At 40.9% G+C, this 10496-nt stretch overlaps 1 non-coding gene across 1 annotated transcript; it reads left to right on the top strand.

Annotated features, from left to right (window-relative positions):
• The first annotated feature begins 1670 nt into the window (after nt 1-1670).
• LOC143384450 (U6 spliceosomal RNA) lies at nt 1671-1777 on the top strand. Its single transcript, XR_013089332.1, has one exon. It is a non-coding gene; the product is annotated as a U6 spliceosomal RNA (small nuclear RNA).
• Nucleotides 1778-10496: the final 8719 nt, after the last annotated feature.

The raw sequence follows: 10496 nt of genomic DNA, 5'->3' as shown, positions 1-10496 counted from the left end.
GCCCAGCAAAAGGAACAGTCATAAAATAAGAAAGAACTTCTCTTGATACCCATGTTTATAGCAGCAGAATTCACAATAGCCAAACTATGGAACCAGCCTGGGTGTCCATCAACGAATGAATGGATAAGGAAACTGTGGTATATATACATTATGTTTTTTCTATTCAGCCATCAAAAAAAATAAAAGTATGTCATTTGCAGGAAAATGAATAGAACTAGAGACCATTATGTTAAGTGAAAAAATTCAAACTCAGAAAGTTAAGGGTTACATGTTTTCTGTTATATGTGAAAGCTAGAGAGGAAAAAGGAAAAGCAAGCTGGGAGAGGATCTTCTGAAAATCAAAGGGAGATTGTAGAGGAAAGGGACCAAAGGATTGGATATATGGAGGAAGGGGAGAAGTGCTGGATAATGATATTGGCCAAATTATATTGTTATATTGTGTATTGTGTACATGTAAGAATTTGTAACAACAAATCCCATCAGTATATATATAAATATAATGAACCAATAAAAAATTTTGGGAAAAAAGAAAGAACTGCTCTTGGATTTTAGAATTACGAAAATTGAGGTGGGTATGGTGGCACATGCCTGTAATCCCAGCAATTCATGAGGCTGGGGCAGAAAGATTACAAATTCAAGGCTAGCCTCAGCCATTTAAGCAAGACAATGTCACAAAAAAGAAAAAAAAAAGAGGAGGGGTGGCAGGGCTAGGACTGGGGATGTAACTCAGTGGTAGAGCACCCCTGGCAAAAAGAAGAAAGAAGAAAAAATATATAAAAATTGACATAAAACATCAGTTTTTGAAAATCTTCTTGAAGGACTATCCTAAATTGTGGAATGAAGTGGTTAAGAGAAAGTAGTTAATAAAGATAAGAAAATTGAAGATAAATTTTAGAATATATGTTATACAGCTCAGGATTTCCAAAAAGAGAGGAAGCAGAGAAAAAAATATTTTTAAAAATATAGTCATCCTGTATTATATTTCATTTTGCTTTTGTGTTTTTCATTATCCACAGTCAACTATAACCCAAACATATTATATGGGAAATTCTATAAATAAATAATAATACATTTTAAATTGCATACTTTTCAAAGTAGCCCAATGAAATGTTGAGTAATCCTCCTCTCTCTTGTTAGGGATGTAATTCATCCTTCACCCAGTATATCCAGGCTATATACATACACTCCTCTCCCATTTCAGTCATTTAGTAGCTGTCTCAGTTATCAGATCTACTCTAATGGTGTGGCAGTGCTTGTGTTCAAGTAACCCTTACTTAGTAGTCTAATGCTAAGAACTCATGCCTATATCATTCACCTCATTTCATCTCCTCAGGTAGGCATTGTATCATCTTGCATCATCAAAAGAAGGGTGAGTACAGAACAATGAGATATTTTGAGAGAGAGAGACCCCATTTACATAACTTTTATTGCAGTATATTGATATAATTATTCTATTTTATTGTTGTTGTTAATCCCTTACTCTGCCTAATTTATAAATTAAACTTTATCATAGGTATGCATGTCTAGGAAGAAGATATCATATATAGGGTTTAGTAATATCTGGGATTTCAGGCATCCACTGGGAGTCTTGGAATGTATCCTTTGTGGATAAGGAAGATTATTGTGCTCAAAAAAATTTTCTAGAACTTTAGTCTCTAAAGTGAAGGGCCGTGCTCGCTTCGGCAGCACATATACTAAAATTGGAACGATACAGAGAAGATTAGCATGGCCCCTGCGCAAGGATGATACGCAAATTCGTGAAGCGTTCCATATTTTTTTAAAAAATGTGGCATTTATACACAATGGAGTATTACTCTGCATTAAGAAATGACAAAATCATAGAATTTGGAGGGAAATGGATGGCATTAGAGCAGATTATGCTAAGTGAAGCTAGCCAATCCCTTAAAAACAAATGCCAAATGTCTTCTTTGATATAAGGAGAGTAGCTAAGAACAGAGTAGGGACAAAGAGCATGAGAAGAAGATTAACATTAAACAGGGATGAGAGGTGGGAGGGAAAGGGAGAGAGAAGGGAAATTGCATGTAAATGGAAGGAGACCCTCAGGGGTATACAAAATTACATACAAGAGGAAGTGAGGGGAAAGGAGGAAAAATATAAGGGGGAGAAATGAATTACAGTAGAGGGGGTAGAGAGAGAAGAGGGGAGGGGAGGGGGGAGGGGGGATAGTAGAGGATAGGAAAGGCAGCAGAATACAACAGACACCAAAATGGCAATATGTAAATCAATGGTTGTGCAACTGAAGTGATTCTGCAATCTGTATATGGGGTAAAAATGGGAGTGCATATCCCACTTGAATCAAAGTGTGAAATATGATATATCAAGAACTATGTAATGTTTTGAACAACCTACAATAAAAATTAATTAAAAAAAAAATAAAAAAATAAAGTGAAGGGCCACCAAAAATGAAGAAACTCATCCTTGTGAAACTTCAAGACAACAGGGATAAAGACAGCAGCCTAAGCGCGCACACACACATACACAGAGAGAGAGAGAGAGAGAGAGAGAGAGAGAGAGAAGAATTTCAAATCATCTAAATGCAACAACCTTGGGAAATGAAAGATGGAGGAGCAATGACTTCAACATTCTTGTGGAAGATTTCTTTCAACATAAAACTCAGTATCTAGACAACTTAATGGTGATGTTTAAAAAAAAAATTTATTCAACCCTCAGCACTCCTCCCAAAAAAGATTTTTAGATTTGCAAATTACCATAAAATTTATCTCCCAAACCTTTTCTTAATAAGCTAATAGTGTGTGTGTGTGTCTCATCTCTGCCAAAATGAGGGTGAAACCCCAGAAAGAGACATAGCATCCAGAAAAGAAGATCCAACCTAAGAGAAGGAAAAGACTGAGAGCCAGGCAGTCAGACTAAGCCTGACTTAGTAGGAGAATATGGACTCCAGGGGCTCTAGAACTGAAAGAAATGTCTTTGACCATGTGGAATATTGTATGAAAGAGTTAAGTTTTATAAGAAAATGTGTTTATTAAAAAAATAAAGGTATAGTATGTTTTTAAAAGATAAATACATACAATATAAAACCAGAAAGTTATAACAAGAAAGGAAATACTATCATCAAACACTACTTGCCTCTAAGGTGAATAATGTTACACAGTCATAATTGTATAAACACGGAATATTGATTTAACTAAAATTACATCAGTTAGGATTCCAGCAACAAATAACTCTCAAATGGGGTAATTTGAGGATAATTTCATAAAGGGGACAGCATGAGCAGGTTGAAAAGAATTTGAGGATGGAAAGTATCGTACCAATATAGAAGGGCCATTGCTTCTCCTTCTGGGGCCTGAGAGACAAGCAAGGTACGATTGGCCAAAACTGGGGAGAAAGCTTAATGGAGAGAATGTGAAACAGCAGAGTCAGGGATACAGTTCCCTACCCCAAGGAACCCTGGGGTAGGCCCCTGGGGATGTAAGTTCTGTTATTCATCCTCCTCCTTCCTCCCCACCCCCAGTTGCCTGCCTATGTCCCACATTAGTCCAAAGGGTCAGGAAGCCCAAGGGGAAGGGAACCATTAATGTGATCTACACAGGTCAAAGTGGTTCTGGAAGGGCCAAGATCTAGCACAAGCATCAGTAGGTGGACAGAGGCAGGGAATTTAAAATCAGCTCATTTCTCATGTATCATAAAGGGAAGGAAATTAGGTGCTAATGTCCAAACCAATCAGTCAAGAAATAGCAGGATCAGCACACAACTTAAAATTGTGGCAGCAGATGCCAGAAGAAATAGCCAAAATAGTTGAAGAAGACTGCTCTGGGGAATGAGACTGGCAAGGGATGGCTGCTTTCCATTATGTATCCATTAGTCCTGATATGACTTTCTATACTTCAGTCAAAGTAAAAAAATAATAATATCTAGAGGGCCATCCTACAAAATTCCTGACAGCTGTTTCCTCAAAACTATCAAGGTCATCAAATATAAGGAAAGTCTGAGAAACTGTGAGAGAACCTGAGACATGACAGCTAAATGTTATGTGGTGCCCTTGATGGGTCACTGGAATAGAAAAAGGACATTAGGTAAATTAAGGAAATCTGAATTAAGTTTGGTGTTCAATGATACCTTATCAACATTGGTTGTTAGTTAATTGTAACAATGTACCATACTAATGTAGGATATAATAACAGAGGAAGCTAAGGGCAGGGCATATGGGAACTCCCTCTAGTATCTTCTCAATTTTTCTGTAAATCTAAAATTATTCTTTCAAATGTCTATTGAAAGAACAAAGAACTTTATAATAAAAAAGTTTCCAAAAGATAAGAAAATGTTTATCACTTTATTTTATTTTTTTTAAAGAGAAAGAATTTTTAATATTTATTTTTTAGTTTTCGGTGGACACAACATCTTTATTTTATTTTTATGTGGTGCTGAGGATCGAACCCAGCGCCCTGCGCATGCCAAGCGAGCACACTACCACTTAAGCCACATCCCCAGCCCCATCACTTTATTTTTGTTTGCTTTATTTGGAGCTCTAGTAGGGTTGAAATTTTTATGATTTTTTAAAATGATTCTTGAATTTATGACATTCATTCAACAAGTATGTATCAAATGTGGCTAAAGGCTGTGATATGGAGCAAGAATGGCACTCAGATACTGGGATGTTTTCAAAATATAGCTTCAGTCCTGCCCATAAATCCCTCAGAGTCTGCTGGCTACTTTTAGGTGCAAACCAGGGCAAACCGGAGCTGGGGTTAGCTCAGGAATAGAGCAATTGCATCCCTGAAGGTCTGGGTTCAATCTCTAGCACCACAAAACAACCAGAGCATAGGTTCTGTCTGCTTGTCCCTGAATGCTTTTCTGGCTCACCTTGCACTATTCCTCCACACCTTTCTGCTCTCCAACCACACTGGACTCTTTTACTTCCTTGAAGGTGCCAAGTTCCCTGTTGCCACAAGACCTTTGCACATGCTCATAAGGAGTCTTCTCTTTGCTCCCTCCTCTCTGCCTAGGTAACTCTTTTACTTGGATCCTAGCCCAAACATCACTTCTTCATAAAGCAAGAACAACAAATCCATCTACTTATAATTTTCCTGTGGTCATGTGGCTATCTGAGTAATGCCAAAGTCCCCCATTCTTGTAAGTTTTAATACAGCTGGGACAGTGTCCTGTTGGGGACAGTATGCTGTTCACACTGTTCCTCAACTCCTAGAATAATGCCTGATATGTTGCATAAATACTTGTTGAATGAATGGGTGGCGAGTAGGATACAGTCCACAGACTTCCCATCTAGTACAGCTCCAAACCAGGGTGTTATGGAAACAGAGGAAGACATCTCCCCAGCTGCTCTCTGGGTTCTGCTTGCCTCAGGGCCTGGCTGCCTCAACTCCTGGTCCACTTGATGCAACAGGCATTAGCGCATCCTCATAGCTATTTGATTACTTTAGATTTGCAAAAACCCACTTACTTTTGCATTTTTGTTGCAGCTGTGAAAACTGACATCCAGGAAGGATGAGCTGCCCCAAACCACATGGCTGCTGAGAGCCCATATTTGATTCTATTTTCTTACTGCCTCCTGAACTCTACTTCCCCTCAAACTTAGCACCGGCCCTGGATAACAGCGGAATACTTGCACCTGCCCTGGGGACTTCGTCTTAGACTCCATCCGGGCAGTCCAGGGTTGTCTAGGGATCTCGGACTTGGACCGTGCGCGCCCCCTGGCGGTCTCTGGGCAGTCCTGGCGGTGGGAAGATAAGGTTCAAGAAAGCTATGGACTCAGGGAGGGTTTGGAGGAGTCAGTGAGTCTGAGGATTTCCATCCCAGGCAGGGTGATGAGGCTTGGTTTGAACCTCAGCTCTGTGACTGCAGGTAGACTTCTCCTTGCTGAATTTTGGCTTAAAAAAAAGACGCTTATTTTTTAGGTGTAGATAGACACAACACAATGCCTTTATTCATATGTGGTGCTGAGGATCGAACCTGGGTCCCGCCCAATGTTAGGGGAGCGCTCTACTGCTGAGCCACAATCCCAGCTCTGAATTTTGGCTTTTTATCTTTGAAGTAGGGATAATCACACCTACCCCATTGGAGCCAAGACTGCTGGGTGCTGGGTGCCAATCCCGACAAAGGGACAGTCTTGGGGTGTTCCTAAAGAGGAATGGGGTGGACTCGCAGGCAGATGCCAGTTCACATATGATCATCCTAAGCCCTGGGAAACCTTGCAACCTCAACCTGCTGAGGAGGTTGGGAGTGAGGTTGGGGGCATCCTTCACCTTTAATGCCTTGATTAGTACAGAAAACATACATGCACTATTTTATCACAATACCAAAAATAAATTAGAATATCAGTCCACTGAATATAACACTGTTCATTAAAATTATCTTTAGTTATTCTTGACCAAAAATGATGTATGACACCATGATCACTTTTTATCCTTTATTTTGTTTCATGGGATAATTGAACTTCTAAAAAAATTCAATCCTTGTAATTATGGATTTTTCTTATCTGGTTAGGTTCTTGGTAGATTGGGGAAAGATATTTGCAATTCATCAACAGCTTATTTTAAGGTGATTTTTTATCTTTAATATTTAGCTTTGTTCTAGCAGGGGGAGGTGGTAACAATTTTTTTTCCCACTGATATGTCCCAAGTAGAGTGGTGAGGGCAGAGAGGTGAGAAGTGGTAGCTGAAATTGTGACTGAACCACAAGACAGTTCTGGCCCTGGTGAGTGAAAGCAGATATTATATTTGTGGAGGATGTCCTGGGCTCATCTTCTGGGCATCTGCACAGCTAGGTTTAACAGTGGTCTAAGGGAAACCATGGTTCATGGAGATAATCTTGGAATTATGTTGGAATCTGGCATCTTCTTTTTATCTCAGCTTCTAAGTAGAAGCTCACACATACCTACAGCAGCCCTGCCCTCCCCTCACTCCTCAAATATTCTGAAAGGTCAAGATATGAAGAGGAGATGAAAAGAATCAGTAGAAAATACCAAAATGGAGAGGATGATGCCAAATGTCAATTTGTTGCCTTAATATCCTGACCCAATTTGATCCTTTGATGTCTGTGGCTCCCCTCCCACCTCCACACCTGCACAGAACTTTCCTAGAAGGTAAATAGAGGGCCTCTAGGTCCTTGGTCCTGAGAGAAGTCATCCTGTGTTCCAGACAAGACATGGGGGCTTTTTCCTTGTGTCCTCTAGGCTCTGTAGAAAAGTTGAAGCAGTCTCTGAACTCTGCAGGCTGTACCCAGTGACTGTCAGTGAGCAGATTCCGCAGTGAACGGTGATGGGAAGAAATTCGACAGTAGTGGAGACAGGGAGTGGGAGTATGGCTTTGCCTGCCCTGTCACAAAGTCAGGTGGTGACGTGAATAAAACCTGATGTGAATAAAAAAAATACAAATGCTCTCCTTTCCCCAATCCCCTCTTTAAGGTTCTTCCTCTATCATAAGCTCCATGTACTACTCCTTTTCTTAGAGTCCAACTCCTGAACAAAGGAAGAAGTGCAAATGGCCCATCAGTACAGGGGAACACTTCCACTTCATTAGCAACCAGAGAAGCAGTTAAGAGGGCAATGAGATGTTGAACGGTTCAGCAATTTTAGATGTGCATAATTCAACAATCCCAATTTTAGGAAGGTATTTTAAGAAAAGAGTTGAATAAATGTGTTGAGATAAATGTGCAGGGGATATTTTAAAATCACTAATTATAATAGAAGTTCCTCACCATAGGATTGGTTAATAATTTAGGGAGCGTATCTAAGCAGGAATACATATGGAATAAGGAGCCAGTAGCCTCATGGTTTCCTTGTCTTTCAACACCCAAGTAGCCCTGGTCACATCTCAGTCCATGGCACCTTGGCCTTGGACATCTTCAGCTGTGATGGATTCAGAATGACACAGAGAGGTATACCAAGTGTGCGAGAGGATGGATAGAGCTCTGAGCCAACAAATGTGCTTCCTGAGGTCTGTTTAGAGAAGGCTACTCCAACAGCTGCCTTGTATGGACCATGGCCCTTCTGGATGACCAAAAATGTTTTGGTGCCCACCTTCACTGGATCTGTCTGAATTTCTGAATGCCTTGGCAGTCAGATGGAAACTTAAATATTTCTATCCAGCTGTGCACATGGACAGGAAATCCCCAGGTCTTGGGTGGTTGCTGCTGTTTAGAGAACCTAGGACCACCCATTCATTCTCTCTTTCTCTAGCAATAATGCCAGTGGTTTTTTTTTTTTTTTGTTTGTTTGTTTGTTTGTTTTTTTTTTTTTGTGTGTGTGTGTGTGGTATCCAGCCCTGGAGTTCCAACCAGATCTACTCCCTGGTTTCACAGATAACTATTTTGAATTCAAATCCCTAGGACTTCTGCAGTATTACCAAAGGTCCTCTTTTTTCACATAAGGGTCACAGACAAAGCTGGGACCACTTCAAAGTCTGTGAATGGTTTAAGTACAAAGTTGTGGTAGCATGTGTGGAGCCATCATGGAAAGTGCCTGAATCCTGTAAGCAGCTGAGCTTAGTCCACACTAGACAAGAAAAGAGGGGATTCTGGGCCCTAGATGGAGTTATGCAGAGAAGGCTGCCTTGCTGGATGGACAAAGGTGATAGTTTCCAACATTTACTGAGCAGCTAGACCAAGATTGAGTCAAGGTGTATGTGTGGGAGGGTGGAGATCAGTGTTGTTGGAGCCAGATGGTGAAGTCAGAGACAAGATGATGAAGGAGAGGAGACCAGTGTGGATTTTATTCTAAGTAGCCTTTGAAGAACAACCACCATAGAGCCTGGCACAGTGGCACACATCTGTAATACCAGCAACTCAGGAGACTGAGGCAGAAGGATTGCAAGTTCAAGGCCAACCTGAGTAACTTAATAGGACCCTGTTTCAAAATAAAACAAAAGAGGGTCTGAGGATGTAACCCAGTGGCAGAGCATTTGCCTAGCATCCATGAGGCTCTGAGTTCAATCCTCAGCAAGGCAAAAATAAGTAAATAAATACATTAAAATAAATAAAATTAAAAGGGCTAGAGATTAGCTTTGTGGTAGAGTACCGCCTAGGCTCAATCCCTAGTCAAAAACCCAAAAAACAACAAAATTGCCAAACAACATCAACAAAACTACCATACAAGAGTTTTGTTTTGTTTTTACAGTGCTGGGGGTTGAACCCAGGGCCTTGCACATGCTAGGCAAGTGCTCTACCACTGGGATACATCTCCAGCCCCACAGAAGAGTTTTAATCAAGGGAAGTCAGTAGTCTGATTTACTTTTAAAATTTTATTTATTTATTTTAAATTTTACTGTTGGTACTGGGGATTGAACCCAGGGTGATTCTCCACTGAGCTCCTTCCATTTTTTATATTTTGAAACAGAGTCTCACTAGATTGCTCAGGGCCTAAGTTGCTGAGTTTGGCCTCTAACTTGTGATCCTTCTGCCTCAGCCTCCCAAGTCACTAAGCTGTGCCATTTGCTGGGTGATTTACTTTTTTTTTTAGAAGATCTCTCTGATTTCAGTGTGAACAAATGTATTGAATATAGGGATACAAGTGGAAGCAGAAAAAGTATTCAGAAAGCTGTTGCAGAGGTGGAGGTGGTAGCCTATATGAGGGTGGGGGCAACCCAGAGGGACAAAGTGATGTGGTTTAAGTGTTTAGATATGAGGCAAAGAGGTGGGAGGATTTTAGTGAAAATCTGTGTAATGTTTTCTCCAGTTGTCTGGACCTCAGCTTCATCTTCCAGAGATAATACCCACTTCACAAGGGTAAATTTGACAATTGTAGTGGTCGAGAGTATTGTTTTCAATAAGATCTGACTTTGAATTCAGGTTTAATGAGTACTAGCTCAGTGACCCTATCTATGCAAGTTAGTTGATGATAGGTTGGAGCAGTTATTGAACCCTTGTTATATGTTAACCAAAAGAATCCTCCCCAGATGAGTATTCTTATCCTTATTATTCTGGCTTATGGGGGAAACAGTACTGTGGAGAAAGTAAGTCATTTGTCTGAGGTCCTGGTAATAAATGTAGAGTGAGGATTTCTCTAAATGTGAAGTCGAGCTAACTTTTCTGTTCCTAAAACTGTGATAACAATAATACTAACATTTCCTTATGTGATTGGGAGGACACAAGAAGGGATCTGGCACATAGCAGGTGCTTATTAAATTATTTTTAAAATTACTATGTTCTTTGCGTTCTTCCAAGTTTTTGCATGGGGCAGGCATCATTTGGACAAATCCTCTGTGTTAAAAAAAAAAAAAATTCTTAGGCGAGGGGGAATAAACCTGCAATTGCCAGAGACTCAGCAGCAGTTTGGTAATGACCAGAAGGGCGGGCCAAGTCGGGATGGCCAGTCTAGAGGGGCAGGATCTGTACGCAAGAACTGAGGCTGGGGGCGGGACCTCGAGGGAAGAGGCGGGGCGTAGGCCAGCAGCGCATGCTCAGTGCGGCACGCTCCCCGCCGCTGCCACCGCCCACTCGGGGCTGGTCAGCGGCAGGCGGCCGGGGCTCGGAGAAGGGCCCGGCTGGGCGAGCGCACGGCC

This window comes from Callospermophilus lateralis, chromosome 1, assembly GCF_048772815.1.
Source record: "Callospermophilus lateralis isolate mCalLat2 chromosome 1, mCalLat2.hap1, whole genome shotgun sequence".
Classification (NCBI taxonomy): Eukaryota; Metazoa; Chordata; class Mammalia; order Rodentia; family Sciuridae; genus Callospermophilus; species Callospermophilus lateralis.
The sequence above is the reverse complement of the archived record's forward strand: the minus strand, read 5'-3'. Positions and strand labels throughout refer to the sequence as shown.